This window comes from Lycium ferocissimum, unplaced genomic scaffold (assembly GCF_029784015.1).
Source record: "Lycium ferocissimum isolate CSIRO_LF1 unplaced genomic scaffold, AGI_CSIRO_Lferr_CH_V1 ctg14558, whole genome shotgun sequence".
Lineage (NCBI taxonomy): Eukaryota > Viridiplantae > Streptophyta > Magnoliopsida > Solanales > Solanaceae > Lycium > Lycium ferocissimum.
The window spans coordinates 9,414-26,635 of NW_026715526.1; the positions used below are offsets into that span (position 1 = coordinate 9,414).

General features: G+C 39.4%; 1 non-coding gene across 1 annotated transcript; it reads right to left on the bottom strand.

The window, feature by feature from the left end:
• Positions 1-6,931: 6,931 nt before the first annotated feature.
• On the bottom strand, positions 6,932-7,037 carry LOC132042298 (small nucleolar RNA R71). The gene has a single exon (XR_009411423.1). It is a non-coding gene; the product is annotated as a small nucleolar RNA R71 (small nucleolar RNA).
• Positions 7,038-17,222: the final 10,185 nt, after the last annotated feature.

A 17,222-nucleotide genomic window follows, 5' to 3' on the forward strand; every position in this document is an offset into this window, starting at 1 on the left:
ACCGTGCTCCTCGAGCCTAGGGCTCGACTCTTCGAAAGGTTATTAGCTGCGGGTTTGATTCAGAAGGTTCCACCAAAAGCAGCACAGCCGGGAAATAGATTTTATTGGGCCGATCAGACCTGTGCCTATCATTCAGGAGGAAATGGGCACAACACTGAAGATTGTATAAATCTCAAGCACAAAATCCAAGATCTGATTGACAAAAGAGAAATCGTCTTGGAAACTGCAGCTCCCAATGTGAACACAAACCCGTTGCCCAACCACGAAAACAACGGAGTCTACGTGATTGAAAAGAATGAGGATTGGGAAGCTTGCAGAGCGTTAATCCCCAAAGCGGTCGAATCCGTGGAGCACATAGTGGCCTCCCTCACACTCCACGAGCGCCCAAATTTCAAGGTTCTGGTCCCAATGCCGGAAACCACGGCAATGACGTCAAGATTCAAAGCCTTAATCCCAGCATCCGTGGTGGCTCATGTGGCACACCCAGACGCTCCCACAAAGCCAATTACAGCACAAGCAACCATGCCCCAAGGCATGACCCATTTCGGAAGATGTTACACTCCTGAGGAATTAGCTTAGAATACTGTAAGAAAGGAAAACACCCAAAAGGGAGCGATAACTGAAGGAGAAGCTGAGGATTTCTGGCAGCGCATGCAGCCGAAAGACTACTCCATTGTGGAACACTTGAAGAAAACACCCGCGCAAATATCGGTGCTGCCATTGCTAGCCAGCTTCCCATCACATAGGCAGGCTCTCATGAGAGTACTGGACGAAGCACACGTAGCAGCCGGTACAAGCAGTGAGGACCTGGCTGGACTAGTAGCCCATATCATTGGAGAACACAAGATCTACTTCTCCAAAGAGGATCTATCGGCAGAAGGAACCGCTCACAACAGAGCCCTTAACATCACCTTGGAATACCACGGTAAAGCAATAGGGAGGGTGCTGGTGGATTATGGATCAGGCCTCAATATTTGCCCTGTCACAACATTGACCCAGCTCGGCTGCGACATAGGCAAGATTCGCCAAAGTGGAACGAACGTCAGAGGGTTTGACGGGTCTCTCAGGGACTCTCTTGGAGAGATAGACCTACAGATCCAGGTCAGACCGACATCCTTCACAGTAGAATTCTAGGTCATGGCAATCACTGCCAGCTACAATATACTCTTGGGGAGGCCATGGATACACTCCGCCGGTGCAATCCCGTCAACTTTGCTTCCAGCCATAAAATTTGAATGTCAAGGATAGGAGATTGTTGCGGGGTACTGAGAAGGATATTCAGAAATATCCCTACAACATCGTCCCTATGATCGAAGGGAGCCCTCACTCGCTAAACTTTCATGAGGTGGAATATGTTGGGGCCCCTCATGCAGAGGAAGAGGCCGGTAGGCCCATGCCAGCGGTCAACAGAATGATTGCCTCCACCATGCTCAAGAACGGCTTCGAAACAGGTAAAGGTCTTGGAAGAGACCTCGAAGGGATAACCGAGCCTGTCCCAATCCTAAAAGAAAACTACCACTTCGGTCTTGGGAATACTCCTATCGAAGACGAGCTCACAAGGGTGATAAAAAGAGATCCCAAAACAAGGAACTTGCCTCGTCCAATTTCGGGTCTGTACCAGTCATTCCCCAGAAAGATGTCGACGCTGAACGAAGAAGAAATAGATGGGAGTCTCAAGTCGCTATTTCAAAAAAGGGATGCTACGTGGTCATTGAAGAAAACAAGGAGGCACCCGGCATACACAGTTTAAGGCTAGGAGAGCGCCCGAACAATTAGACATCCACCCCCCTCTTAGTTCCTCGGTAGAGAGATGGAGTTTTCTTAAAACCTTTTGCTAAAAAGCGGTGACATCGGCTAAGGCCCAGATGATCACTTTTTTCCTAAATTAATTCGTAATGTTTAAATATGGAAATGGTCCGACGTTGTTCCGTACCAGGACCATAGTTGTAGCCAATTGCTTTTGAATTAATGAAAATCCTCGATTTTGATGAAACGACTGTCTTTATCGATAATAATAATAATAATAAAGGTTTTCTAACTAAATACGCACAATAGGTAATAATAAACCTAACCTTACTCTGCCTCGCCTTTTTAGTAGTAACTACAATAAAACAGCCGAAAACGTCATGACGTGTCGTGAAATGAATGAGGAAAATGGGCCGCAGGAATATGAGGAGTACGATGAATCAACGATGATGCCAGATTGTCTGGTAGAAGAATTGGAAGAATTGAAAGAAAAGAAAAAACCAAATATGGATGAAACTGAGGTAATTAACCTCGGTAAAGAGAGGGTATCAAGGAGACGCGCATCATCGCTCATTTGGGAGCTCCACAAAGAGAAGAGCTTGTGACTCTATTAAAGGAATATGTGGATGTTTTTGCCTGGTCATATGCAGATATGCCAGGTTTGAGCACTGAAATTGTAGCTCACATATTGCCTATTAAGGAAGGCTTCGGACCAGTTAAGCAAAAGACTCAGACATTTAAGACTGACCTGAGTATTAGGATAAAGGATGAAGTGGTGAAACAAATCGAATTAGAGATAGTGTAAGTGACATCCTACCTAACCTGGGTATCCAACATAGTGCCAGTACCCAAAAAGGACAAAAAGATTTGAATCTGTGTAGACTACTGAAATCTCAATCGGGCGAGTCCAAAAGACAACTTTCCACTTCCAAACATCCGCATCCTGATGGACAACTGCACCAAGCATGAGCTGCCATTATTTGTGGATTGCTCCGCCGGGTACCACCAGATACTCATGAGCGAAGAAGATGCTGAAAAGACAGCTTTCATCAACCCTTGGGGGGTCTATCACTACAGGGTAATGCCGTTCGGCCTCAAGAATGTCGGGGTCACGTACATGAGAGCTATGACTACCCTGTTCCATGATATGATGCATCGAGAAATTGATGTCTATGTGGATGATATCATCATAAAATCAAGGGAAAAGTCGAAGCATACTGTACATTTGCGTAAGTTCTTCGAATGTAATTCGCAAGTTCAATTTAATGTTGAATCCCGCAAAGTGCGCGTTTGGAGTGCCTACAGGTAAATTGCTGGGATTCATAGTTAGCTGTGGGCATTGAATTAGACCCTACCAAATTAAAGTAATTCAGGAGCTACCACCCCCCAAAACCAAGAAAGAAGTCATGAGTTTCTTAGGAAGGTTGAACTACATTGGACGATTCATAGCCTAGTCAACTGTGATTATAGAGCCAATCCTCAAGTTACTCAAGAAAGACGCTCCCACAAATTGGACAGAGGAGTGTCAAGAGGCATCCGACAGGATCAAGCGATACCTTTCCAATCCTCCCGTTTTGGTGCCACCCAAGCCAGGGACTCCTCTATTACTATACCTGTCAGTATAAGAGAAAACTGTCGGGTCCATGCTCGCCCAACATGATGAAGAGGGCAAAAAGGAACATGCCATCTACTATTAGAGTAAGAAGTTTACCTCTTGTGAAGCACGGCATACGCTTGTGGAGAAGACCTGTTGTGCTTTAACCTGGATCATCCAAAAACTAAGGCACTACCTATCGGTGTTTACCACTCACCTCATCTCCCGAATGGACCCGCTAAGATACATTTTTCGGCAACCAATGCCCATAGAAAAATTAGCTAAATGGAAAATGCTGCTGAGCGAATTCAACATCTTGTACGTGGCGTAAAAAGCAATCAGAAGATAGGCCCTAGCGGAACTCCTAGCAGAAAGTCCCGTGGATGATGAACTGGAACCATTATGGACTTTCTTCCCGGACGAGGAGGTGGTGGAATCACGTTTGGGCTGGAGACTGTTCTTCGATGGAGCAGTCAATTACAAAGGATCAGGCATCGGGGTAGTGTTGATATCGAAAATAGGTCAACATTATCCGATGGCCGCAAAGCTCAACTTTAGGTGCACCAACAATATGGCGGAATACGAAGTATGTATCCTAGGCCTCAGGATGGCGCTGGTTATGAACATACAGGAATTGTTGGTAATCGGGGACTCCGACTTGCTCATCAATCAAGTAAAAGGAAATTGGGGACCAAAAATGATAAAATACTTCCATATGTGAATTTGGCACAGAGATTATGCGGAACATTCAAGAGAATTGATTTCAAGCATACGCCAAGGGCCCAAAATAAGTTCGCAGACGCATTGGCCACGAATGCGTCTACGATCCAACATCCTGAGAGTGCCCACATTGATCTGTTGGAGATCACACTGAGGGAAGAGTAGGCTCACTGCACCCATGTAGAGGCTGAGCCAGATGGCCAACCATGGTACATCGACATCAAGACCTACCTGGAAAAAGAAGAGTATCCCCGTACGGTTCGGCAAATCAATAGAAAACCATCAGGAGATTGGCCAATGTTTTATTCTTTAACAAGGATGTGATATACAAAAGGATCCCCGATCTCAGGTTGCTCAGATGTGTGGATGCCAAAGAGGCCACAAAATTGCTAAAAGAAGTGCATGCAGGGACATGCGGACCCCACATGAACATTCGTCCTCGCTAAGAAAATCCTGAGGATAGGATATTACTGGATGACCATGGAACATGACCCTTATAAATTTGTGCAAAAGTTCCATCAATGTTAGATACGCGGGGATCTGATCAAGGTTCCACCCACGGAATTACACGCAATAAGTTCTTTCGTGGCGTGGGGAATGGACGTCATAGGACCCATTGAGCCTCCAGCCTCCAACGGACATCGTTTCATCTTAGTCGCCATAGACTACTTCACAAAATGGGTAGAGGCAACTTCCGACAAATTAGTGACCAAGAAAGTCATGGCTGACTTCGTCAAGAACAATCTGATATGTCGTTTTGGTGTGCCAGAATCTATCATCACTGACAATGGTGCCAATCTGAATAGCCATTTGATGAAAGACATCATTGAGCAACTCTAAATCACTCACAGGAACTCTACAACCTATCGGCCACGGATGAAATGGAGCCGTAAAAGCTGCCAACAAGAACATCAAAAGGATTTTGAGGAAGATGGTCGACAACTACAAAAATTGGCAAGAGCAGTGATGTGGCATGATTTTATGCCACAATCGATGCATTTTGGCTATAAGTTTTACTTGTTTTTAAGCAAGTCTATGTGATTTTATGTGTTTTTTATTGGATTTAAGGTATTAAGTGTTTTGATGGCAAAAGTTGGAGAATTAGGTGAAAATGCAGAAAGTGGAGAAAATAACAGATCACTGAAGAGGCAGTTTGATGGAGCAACTAGACGGGCCGCAGAATTTTCTGCGGAGCGTCAAATTGTCATATAATGGTCACAGTAAGCAGTAAATCGAATATCCATCCTGCGGCACAATTATACGGACCGCATAATATTTGACGGTCCATCAAAGTGTATCGTAAAAAATTGCAAGAGACTGTATGATGGTTGAAGGGCAAAAATTTGACGGTCCGCACAACGGTTTTACGGTCCGTAGAATGGACCCGACGGGCAATTTTGTCTTTTCACTTCTCACGACTTAGGGTCCTATAAATACCTGATATAGCTTTCTTGTACAGAGGACATCAAATTTCAGTGTTTATTCTTCTTACCACTAAATACTCATAGTTTTGGAAGTCTTTTGGATTACAAACAATTACAATTAATTTCTCCTCAATATCAAGCAATCAATTCGTAAGCATTATGATCTCAATTATTTCTAATTGTTCTTCTTCTTCTATGAGTAGCTAAATTTCCTTACTAGGGTTGTGAACCCAGTGATGGGTGTTTTATGATTGGATTTGTGATTAATATGTGCATAATGGATTGTTAGGGTTTATTTATTCTTCATTCTTCATTCATCATAATTAATGGTTGTAAACATTGATTAAAGTCCTAAACCTTGATTTATTTGGGAAAATAATTAGGGTTGGTAAGAATAAATAATAAGAACTCAAAGCTTTAAACTTTATTTAATAAATTCACTTAGGAATAAGAAGAATTTACTTGTCATAGTTAACCGTTCTTCATATCACTTTCTTATATTTGGGAAAATCATAGAAAAAAATAGTCTTTATTTATTGGGAAATAGTAGAGATTCGCATAGAGGTTAAGTGCATTCATATAGCAATCCATTAGAAGTATATCGAGATCAATACCCATGATCATAAACCTCATCTAAAGGGGACACAACCTTGGTTTCTTTTATCCTAAATTACACATTCAAAGCAACTAGTTAGCCATTAGTCCGTAAAAACCAACTTTTAGCAAAATCATCGGATTAAGACATTAGACCTAAATTAAGCATCCTACGACTTTAGTAACCTTTTCACACCATATTCCCCGTGGATTCGACTCAACTTCGTTGGGTTACTATATTTGACAACGTCCGCGTTATACCATTAATAGGTGTAATTTGAGCGTATCAAATTTTAGCGCCCTTGCTGGGGAATACGGTTTTGAAATTACTAACTAGTATTTGCTTTGATTGAAGTATTTTGCTTATTCCATAACACCTTGTTTGCTATTCCTTGTAAACCAGGTGAACATAAATCGTAATCAAGAAACTAAGCGTGGTCGGGTAACCAGGGGAATCGATTGAATAATCAGGTGAATGAATCAGATGAAGAAAATATTTTTGTTGATCTTATTCCGGAGGAGGACTATGCATCTACTATTTTTCATCCTCAATGTGGAGCTACAAGCGTAAAAATTGACTCCTCTCTATACCAGTTGTTGAAGCTTTAGCGCTACTTTCGGAACTCTACCGAGAATGACCCTCAACGTCATTTGCATAATTTTGTGGATGTGTGTGCTAATCACATCCAAAACAACGCTCCACAAGATGCTATTCGGCTGAGGTTATTCAAATATTCCGTAGATGGAGATGCAAGAGCATGGTTCGAGAAGCTGCCCCGAAATTCTATTACTACATGGGCAGAGATGGCAGCAATCTTTCTCAAGAAATGGTACCCTCCTAGAAAGAAGACTGAGATTCATGACATGATCTATGAATTTAAGCAGTGACTAGGGGAACAGTTATATGAAGCTTGGGAGAGATTCAAAGAGTATTTGCAAAAGATTCTGAATCATGGTTTTCCGGAGAACATATTAATAGAGAAGTTCTACCGAGGGTTGGATCCAGTGACGCAATCAGTTGCTAACAATGCAGTTGATGGTTGTTTCATGAATAAATCTTACCGATGAGTGACCAACATACTTGACAGACTGATCACTCACAATCAGGATTGGCAATCAAACAATGCTGACATTGTGCCTTACGGTAGTGCCATGATCCAGAATATGGTAAAGGAGAATCTAGATACCCAGCAAACATTGGCTGAGCTTGCAACAAATATTTCCTTGCTAACAAAGAAGTTAGATAAAACCCAGATTAAGAAGGTGAATGTTTGTGAGGATGATGCAGGTATGCCGAAAGGGATATACCAGACCCAAGAGGGTCCGTTTCATGAGGGATCTCCTATGCAGATTGAAGATGCTAACTATGTGAATAACTCTCAAGGGGGTTATCAAAGACAGAACTACTAAGGTGGCTACCAGAATCAGAATCAATGGAGACCCAGCAAGGTTAAGGTACTTATAACAACAACAACTCATGGAACTACAATAATAATTATGGTGGTACAAACCAAGGGGGCTACAGCAACAACAACAATTTTGGGAACAAGAGTTCCAATCCTTATATATCACCGAAAGGGCAGTCAACCGAGCAAGGTAGTTTGAAGGTTGAAGCAATGCTTGAGAAGATTCTGGAAAATCAATCAAAGTCTGAGAGGACTTTATCTGGGCTAACAGAGACAGTGTGTTCCCATACAGCAGCTATTCAGAAGTTCGAGTCACAGATGCGTGATATTTCTAGAGAGCAGCACCCTCCTAAAAAGGGAGGACTTCCTAGTGACACTATTCCAAATCCGAAGAATGGGGGAGGTGGTGTAGATCGGGTGTTTGCCATTAGTACTCGGAGTGGTAAAATACTCCAAGGTTCTGAAAAGAAGGTTGTTGAGCTTGAGCCTATAGATGAAGAAGAAGAGATGCAGTCTGAAGCACCAATTATTGTTGATGAGAATCCTAAGGACAAGAAGGTTGCTGATATTCCAGAGATTGTGAAGGAGGCTGATGACAAGAGCAAGCAAACTGTGAAAGGGGCTCTCCGCCCTTTGACTCAGCTTTTCAAATCTAAACCTCCCTTTCCTCAGAGGTTGGTGAAGAAGAAGGAAGATGCTAAGTTCGAAAAATTTTATGATCAGCTAAAGCAATTGTCTCTAAATTTTCCCTTCTTGGAAGCTGTTAAGGAGATGCCAGGTTTTGCGAAATATTTGAAAGATCTGTTAACCAAGAAGAAAACGGTGCAACATGAAATTGTGAGTTTGAATCACACTGTCAGTTCCATCATTTCAACAACTATTGTTCAGAAGAAGGGCGATCCTGGGGCGTTCATCATTCCTTGTTCTGTTGGGCACCATGATTTTGCTCGTGCTTTGTGTGATAATAAGGCGAGTATAAATTTGATGCCGCTTGCTATATACAAACAATCAGGTTTGGGGATGCCAAGGCCAACTACTATGAGGTTACAGATGGCTGATAGGTCTATCAAAAGGCCTGTTGGTGTGGTTGACAATGAGCTTGTGCGGGTTGGTGAATTTATGTTGCCCGCTAATTTAGTGATTCTTGACTGTACTGTTGATCGGGACATTCCTATTATTCTGGGGAGACCTTTCCTTGCTATATGGAGAGCTCTGATGGATTCGGAGAAAAATGAAATCAAGTTTCGAGTCAACGATGCAGAAGTTACTTTTCAGGCTAGCAGGAGAATGAAGTTTCCAAGTGCTTATGAGAGCATTTCGGTAATTGATTCGTTTGATATTGTTGCTGAAGCAGTAGAGTTTAAGATGGAAGAAGAAAGTCTAGGTGAAGCTCTAGTCGGTATTCTTGTGAACTTTGATGTTGAAGACATGGAAGGTTATGTGGAGACAGTTAATCCGCTTGTTGGGTTGGGTTCGTATTCTTACTACCCAAAGAAGCTAAATTTTGATCTGGAAAATAGAACAACTCCTCCAGCAAAGCCTTCGATCATTGAGCCACCTAAGTTGGAGCTTAAGCAGCTCCCATCACATCTGAAGTATGAGTTCCTTGGTCCGAACAATACATTGCCAGTGATTGTTTCAGCCCTACTGACTGAGGAGCAGATTCTACAGCTTTTGGAGGTATTGTGTGAATATAGGCATGCTATTGGTTGGACCATAGCAAACATTCGGGGAATTCCATCTGGGATCTGTGAACATAAAATTCAGTTGGAGGAGGATAGCAAACTGAGTGTAGAGTACCTAGAGCTGGCTACGGAGCACCACTCACAATGCTATCCATCATACCCAACGTAGACATATATCCTTCTCAAGACAAGACTCTTCATAAGATGGTCATTAACATTTACAAAACATTTATATGTATGCATCAACCCACAAAGCTACCAAAATGATATACAAAGCATACGCTGGTCTATTCATGAGACATCTACTACCCACTCATACATATCAACGAGCCTCTACTGGAGTACTGAGACATAAGGATGGGACAGGACCCCGTCATACCCAAATATGTACACAAAAGAATGCATCAATAACTGGCACCTCCGGAGTAGTGGAGTGCTCCTGTGTAGCTGCTGATAGACTCCTATGAATCTGTACGGCCTTCTTGTCTACCTATGGGCATGAACCCAGCGTCCATAATAAAGAAAGGACGTCAGTACGAGCAATGTACTGAGTATGTAAGGCATACACATTAACATGGTAAAGGGATGCAAGAACATAAGATAAAGGGATAACCTATAACTGATTGCCTCTTAAGGCAGAGTCATGCATGCTAACTTATATAATAATCAACATCATATCATGTAAGCTTATATAACTTCCCGACCATATAGGTACGGTGTGATCATCACTAGCCCGCGTCCGGGGTAAACATCTCAAGCCGCCCACTAGCGGTGTCTGCCCATGCCATATAGGCATGGTGTAGTAAGCCGCACGCCTTAGCGCTGCCCGGCCATCTAGACATGGTGTAATTATCATTATTTACTTATTATGAAGCATGCATAAGAGCTCAAATAAAAGCTGTACTCTATCGGAGTGACGTAAGGTCGGTAACCTCCAATTACATTATGGAATAATCCTCATCGCTATATCTCACCGCAAAGGAACTATATTATGAGATGAGGTAACAACAAGAAATGACATCAATGGAATCATAAAGATAAGAATATCAAGCTCATCATAGCATCATTATCATCATCACTGTCAGGGAATATATCTCATCTCTATCTCATAAGAAGCTCTTAGGAATCTTTAACTTTCATCTTTGGAATGTAAGAAGATCATGGAAATATAGAAAAGAAGTCATAATATAGAAGTCATGCCTTTGAAAGAAGGGGACTAGCCTTACATACCTTTATGTCGCTCTAGCTTTATCGACTAAGTGCTCCCCTCCAATACTTGCGATTGTACATTCAAGAAAATTCGTACTAAGGTTAGCTAACCGGAAACATACTTGAAGCTAAACTAAGGCGACTAAGGGCTAACGAAAATTGGGCAGCACTTCCTTTGCTTCTAAAACTTTTTCTGTATGATACAACAACTCCCAAACATCAATAACAACATCCATAATATCATAATCAAAAAACCTGTTAAGCTAGGCATTATTCAATTCTCAAAATTCCCGCTCAAAGTCATCCATGACCATAGTTACTACCCAACGTCGTATTCATTCATATATAACGCTTCTCTAACATCCTTAATATCATTCATAACAAGATTATACCTATAACATGTCAAGAACTATCATTCAAGTCAAGTCACTATTCAAGAATACCATTATTTCCATATTTGAACATCATACCCTACTTTCTTCTATAATCTAAGTCTTTCAACAACTCAATATTCTTAATAACATGGAATGAACATAAAACTCACCGTTGATGATGTAGGAATGAGCTTTGGATTAAGATACTTTACTTGGGAGAGAAAACCAACTCCAATTCCAAAGATTTCTTGGCTTCTAAGCAAACCCTAATGAACATCCAAACACTTGAGTTCTTGATTCTTGGAGTTTTATCTTTAATTCACCTTGAATTTATATTGGTATTTTGGAATGTTTAGATCATAAGAGAGACTTGAATGAGAGAAAATATAGAGATTGGGGTCTCTTTTAATAAAAATTAAAATAATGAGTTAGGGTCGACACTTTGGTCTTTTTATAGTGGTCCGTATAAGTGACCGTATAATACCCGGCGAGCTTTGATCACCGCAAAGCGTGACTTTGCTAGCCGCATATATTGACCGTATAAAGACCTCGCAACATCACCAAATTTCACTGTCACACTTTGCTAACCTTCCTCCCAAACTTGTTTTTGCTAGCATTTGATCTCTAACATCATTGAAACCTATTTAACACTTGTTTAGCACTTCATTAACAATCTAAGGAGCTATAACTCTTTCGATGATAAGACATCATTAAATCAAGGCTTACTAAACATGGTTTTTCCATTACCATTCCAAAGACGACTTTATGCTATCCTCCTCCTCAAAAAACTTTCTTTTGTAACAATTATAAATGGAATTTTAAATTAAAATCGTCATTAATACAATCAAAACTCGTTTGTATATTACATGTAGAGAATAAGAGAGAAGTGAAACCCCGTGTATATACATATATATGTAAAAATAACAAGTAATATGTGTGTGTGTGTGTGTGTGTGTAAAATTCATTAATATTAAAATATCATTTGTAAAAATGTTAAGTTTAGATTTTGTGATAAATTCATAAAAGGATTATTCTACTTATGATATGAATTTAAATAAAAATCTATAAATACCTAGGTGAAGAAAATTAACTTTATATAATATAATAAGGTATTACATAGATGGAGGATTGAAAATGTCAAGGGTAAAATAGACATTGCATAAGATAAAGAGGGGGGGGGGGGATGACTATTGTTTAAAGTTGAGAGGGGAATTCGATTTTTAAAGCAAAGTTGGGGGGCGAAAATAATTTTCACCCAAACTTTAATAGTTATGAAAACTTATCAATAAGATATGATTAGCCCGCAATTACACTGAATTAATTATGTAATAGACAAATGTGACTCAAATTATACTTATTTGATAAAAGCTATGTACTACTATTTTTATATCTTGAGTTTGAGCCCGGACTTAGCATGGGCGTTGTGCTACTAGTTATATATACACACTCATATTTACCTAACGTAGTAGGAGACCGGTCACCAAATATAGTAGTTCCTTTTCAAAACATATACGAAAGCATACTTCGAATCTAGCTCAAGGCTTAGAATTTTGCTTATGTTTTCGTCTATAAAAGCTGTGTAAAATTGATATGATATATTTATATAACTTTTGTATAGAGTTCATGTTTGGTTTTTGGAAAAAGCCACTCTTCAAATCTCTCATAATTTCATGTATAAAGTTTGTAAATTTTGTATGAAAATATATACTCCCTATGTTTCAATTTATGTGAACCTGTTATTATTTGGGGAGTCTACAAGGTGTTTCTTTGACCATGTTTTCCTTACATTTTTTCTAAATTATTTGAATTATAACTTATTATGACTTATAATACTTTTTATGTAATTTCTAAATATATAAGTTTTATTTTTACAAACTTGAAAAATCTATGTCAAAATTTACGGTCAAAGTTATAAAGTTTGACATCCCAACCGAAAAGGTTCACATAAATTGGCGCGTTTAGCTATATAATTGTATAAATTTTGTACAAAGTTCATGTTGGTACCCAAACCTTCTTGGAACAACAATATTAAGTTCCCGTTTAGTTTTGTGCTCCTCGTATGTGTTATAATAGAACATGTGGACACCAGCATACTTCTTTAGGTGTGTTATTCAATTTTGCATAATTTTAATTAAATTGGATCTAAACTAGTAAGAACCCACAACTGTGGAAGTCGGTTCTTAGTGATTATCAACAATTACCCTTATGGAGTTGTTCGAGATATCTAATTGTGTTCATGAAAATTATGTGTTACTGCACGGTATTGAACTCTGAAAAGGTTTGTAGAAATTATAGAATGTGAATTTCAGTGCTAAAAACAAGTCTTCATGCCGGTTTTGTCAATTTGATTTTTCTGAAGTGATGATAAAGGAGTTTAACATTTTTCATTCCATCCCACCAATACATTAGCTTAAAGATCGTGATACATCTTCGTTGTTCTTGCATGAAAGAATACGGGAGTAATATTCTTGCTTGAATTTGACGACGTAGTCCTACCACGTATTTGGAACATGAAAGACCTACCTTGATTTAAGAGAATATGATGTGGAAACATAATTTAGAACCTTTTCTTTCCATGTGTATTCTATGGTGATTCTTTGATTATTTCATATTCTCTCTACTTCCAAATCTAATGATAAAATGGAAAGGTGAATATCAATATTCATTTACGTACAAGAACTTGGCTAGCTAGGATGGTGAGCTATTTGGACTAATCCATTCTTCTGGGGACCTCAATAGACTACACATTGATTTGCGGTTAAGTGCATCAATGTTATATATCGCCTTTCATTTGATATAAAATACTCACATCATAATCTTTTAATAACTCGAACCACTAGTAGTGTAATTTTAGCTCTTTTTGCTTGAAAATATATTGGAGACTCTTGTGATCGTATAAATATCAACATGTATAATCCAAAGCATTAGTGTCTCCACATCTTTAGCATGAATAACCACAACTAATTCAAGGTCATTAGTTGGATAATTCTTCTCATGTTTCCGACAAGGCGCCGACCAAGAAGCATAGAAGATGACTTTACCGTCAAGCATCAACTTGATAGAATCCGACACCGAAGGCATCAGATAAACAACATACCCATCTGGTCCTTCTAGAAGTGCCAGGACTAGGCTTGAAGTTAATTTGTGATTCAATTCTCAACTCTCTATTCACAAGCATGGTCCGTTCGAAATATGTTACAACACACATAAAGATAAATTTCGAGTTAATGCTTCGTTAATGGTGTTCAAGAAATAGAAGAAAATCCTTCCACAAATCTTCTATAATTTAGTGACTAATGATAAGAGGATCTCGAAGGGAAAAGTGGGCCTTGGCCAAGAAGATCTTAATTTTGATGAATATGCTTCGAATCGCCATAAAGGACATTTGAAAGAAATTTACCCGAAATAGAAAATTTGAGAAGAAAGGTAATTTCACACTTTGAAAACTTAGCATACAACTCACGAGTTCGAAGAATTCCAAGGACAATACGCATACATGCTCGATTACGGTTCGACCGAGAGTATACTAGAATATCATCGATGAACATGATCACAAATAGATCAAAGAAAGGCAATGGGAATACATTATTCATCAAATTCATTAACACTATGTGGAGCGTTAGTCATTTTTGAAATGACATCACCCAAAATTCATGTTCCATATCTTTTTTAGAAAGTTTGGGAATATTTTCTTCTCTAACTCTCACTTGGTGATACCCCGATTTGATCAATTTTGGAAAATTTTTGGCAACTGTAATTGGAAAGATAATCATCAATTTTTGGGAATCGGATATTTATTATTTATGTCACCTTGTTCGTTTGATAGTCAATGCACATTTTGATCCATTTTTTTCTTATGAACAAGACATTCTCCCTAGCAATGAGCGTGTCTAATGAATCCCTTCTCAAGCAGAATCTTTAATTGTGCCTTTAGCTCTTTCAAAATTGGGAGCCATTAGAGGTCAAGGAGGAAAATCGATATAGGTTTAGTATCCGGTAACACATCAATAGAAAAATCAATCTCCCGCTCTATCAATAGAAAAATCAATCTCCCGCTCTGGTGGAAGGCCTGGAAGTTCATCTAGTAATACATCCAGAAACTCATTTACTACGTCATGATTGGTTCGGGAAACTTATTTTGTCATGAACCTTGGGACTAGATGATAAATATAGCCTTTGGCATTCATATTTCTGGCCTTAAGGTAGGAAATAAACCTGCCTCTTGGAGATGCCATATTACTTTTCCATTCAAGCACGAGTCCTCCTGTTACACCTCGTAGTTTCGTCTATTAAGATTCGTCAGGTGTTAGTTGTCCTAATCATGAAAACGGGAGTTACCTTAGGATATATGAGATTATATATTATCCCATATTATGGTTATGGGGGTTTAAGCCCATGAAATAAGCTATGGACGAATTTAAGAACAAGTAAATTAAGGAATGGAGTTTGTCGGAACTTTGGGAAAACTTGGCAAAATTTTCGGACAGGATTTTGGTCCAGATTGGGGGAGGCATATCTCCTAGAATATGAGGATTTTTTTTGTGTTTCTTTTATCCAAATTGAATTTCATCGAGTCTAGTTTTCAACACAATAAACCATTCGTCAATGTGACATCGGAGTAAAAGGTTATGGGTGTTTCAAGCCTGACTGTCTGAGCAGAAAATTTTGACGGACCGTTTGACGCCCCGCAGAAAATTCTACGGCGTAAAATGATTACAGTGAACCATATTTGGCTGGGTAGTTCTACGAACCATTTTGACGGTCCGTAGGAATTTTGACCGCCCGCAAAATGGGCGCAGAATTGCCCGACAGGATTTTAAGTTCCGCTTTATATATTTCACTCCACTTCATTTGGACATTTTATTTTACCAAATCAAATCCAAAAGCTCTCCAAAAATCCTCTCTTCAACTCCATAAACTAATCCAAGCCAAAATCCAAGGGAGATTAAATATCAAGAGGCAAGAATCAAGATACCCATGTGTTAGAAGTCTTGCTAGGGTTAGTAGACTCCAAGAATTCTTTGGACATTGAAGCTAGGGTTTTCATATAAGTTGATAGCTTTCTCCTAGGCTCATTATTATGAGATAAAAAGGTTAGTTTTCATACTTATTACATGTTATCAAGAATGTTTAGTTGTTGAACAACTTGGGTAGAAGGAGAAAGTAGAAGATGAGTTCTAAATGTAGTTTTTATGATGTTTTTGAGTAGTAAGCTAACTTGAGTTATGATTCTTAGTATGCCATGGATATAATCTCTCTATGGAAGGTAATAATGGTGATAAAGAAGCATTATATGAAAATTTGCGAAAATGTGTATGAAGTTGCTAGCATAAGTTGAACAGAAGTATGAATTTTGAAGGCTTAATGAAGTGTGATCACTTGATTATGATATTATGAGTATATTATGGATGTTATTGTGGTTGTTGGGAGTTTTTTTGTGATATGGTGAAAGTTGACGAAATAGGGGAAATGCTGCCCAATTTTCATTAGGTCATGAATTATTCTAGTTTGAATTGAAGAGTATCATTAAGGCTTGACCATGGTATGAATCCTTCTAAATGTAGATTATTCAAGTTCCAACGGGGAATGTTAAATAGTTAAGGAGACAAAGAGGTATGTAAGGCTAACCCTTCTTTCATTAACGCATGGTTCCCTTGCTATATGTATCCTTTCATGAGTTCCATAATGTCTTCCAAATGACTCTATCTCTAAGATTACCAAAGCTTGCGATTCTCGGTACGTTCACGATTCTATTGCCTATTTTATATGATAGTTAATACTCTAAGGATAGATATAACGAAAACAATGATGTCAATGATGACGATGATACTCATGAACACCTACGTATACGGATTTAAGTATGTATGACTATTATGTAACACCGACCTTATATAGCCGGGTATGATACCTATTGCGTGCACACGATGCTGCACCGCATTGGGTACGAATAACACCGACTCTTGGTATTATGTATGTATGACACCGAGCCTTGTCATGGCGGGTATGTGAAACCACCGAACCTTCATGGTCGGGTATGCTATGGGTATGAATATGTATATGAATACAGATACGAATATGGATACGGATATAGATATATGTATATGTATCTATGTATGTACATGAGCACGTGTTAGAAATGGATGTCACGACCCAACCCCGTGGGCCGTGACTGGTGCCCTACTCAGGCACCCAAACGAACTGACGAACCAAATCATCAAAATAAGGCATACTCAGATTTAACAGATATAACTCGTACCGAAAATCAAAAGCTGATATCATACAAATGCTACCCTAGCGGTCGCCCGTATCAAAATATCACATCGTAATCAAAGCGGCGGAATGTACATCGCCCAAACATACTCACATAAACATGTGGGCCATATCGGCCGTAGTAGCGTACGGGACCGCTTATGGCGCAAAACAAAACTATATACGCACAACCCGGATCACATACGAACAAACTGGACCCA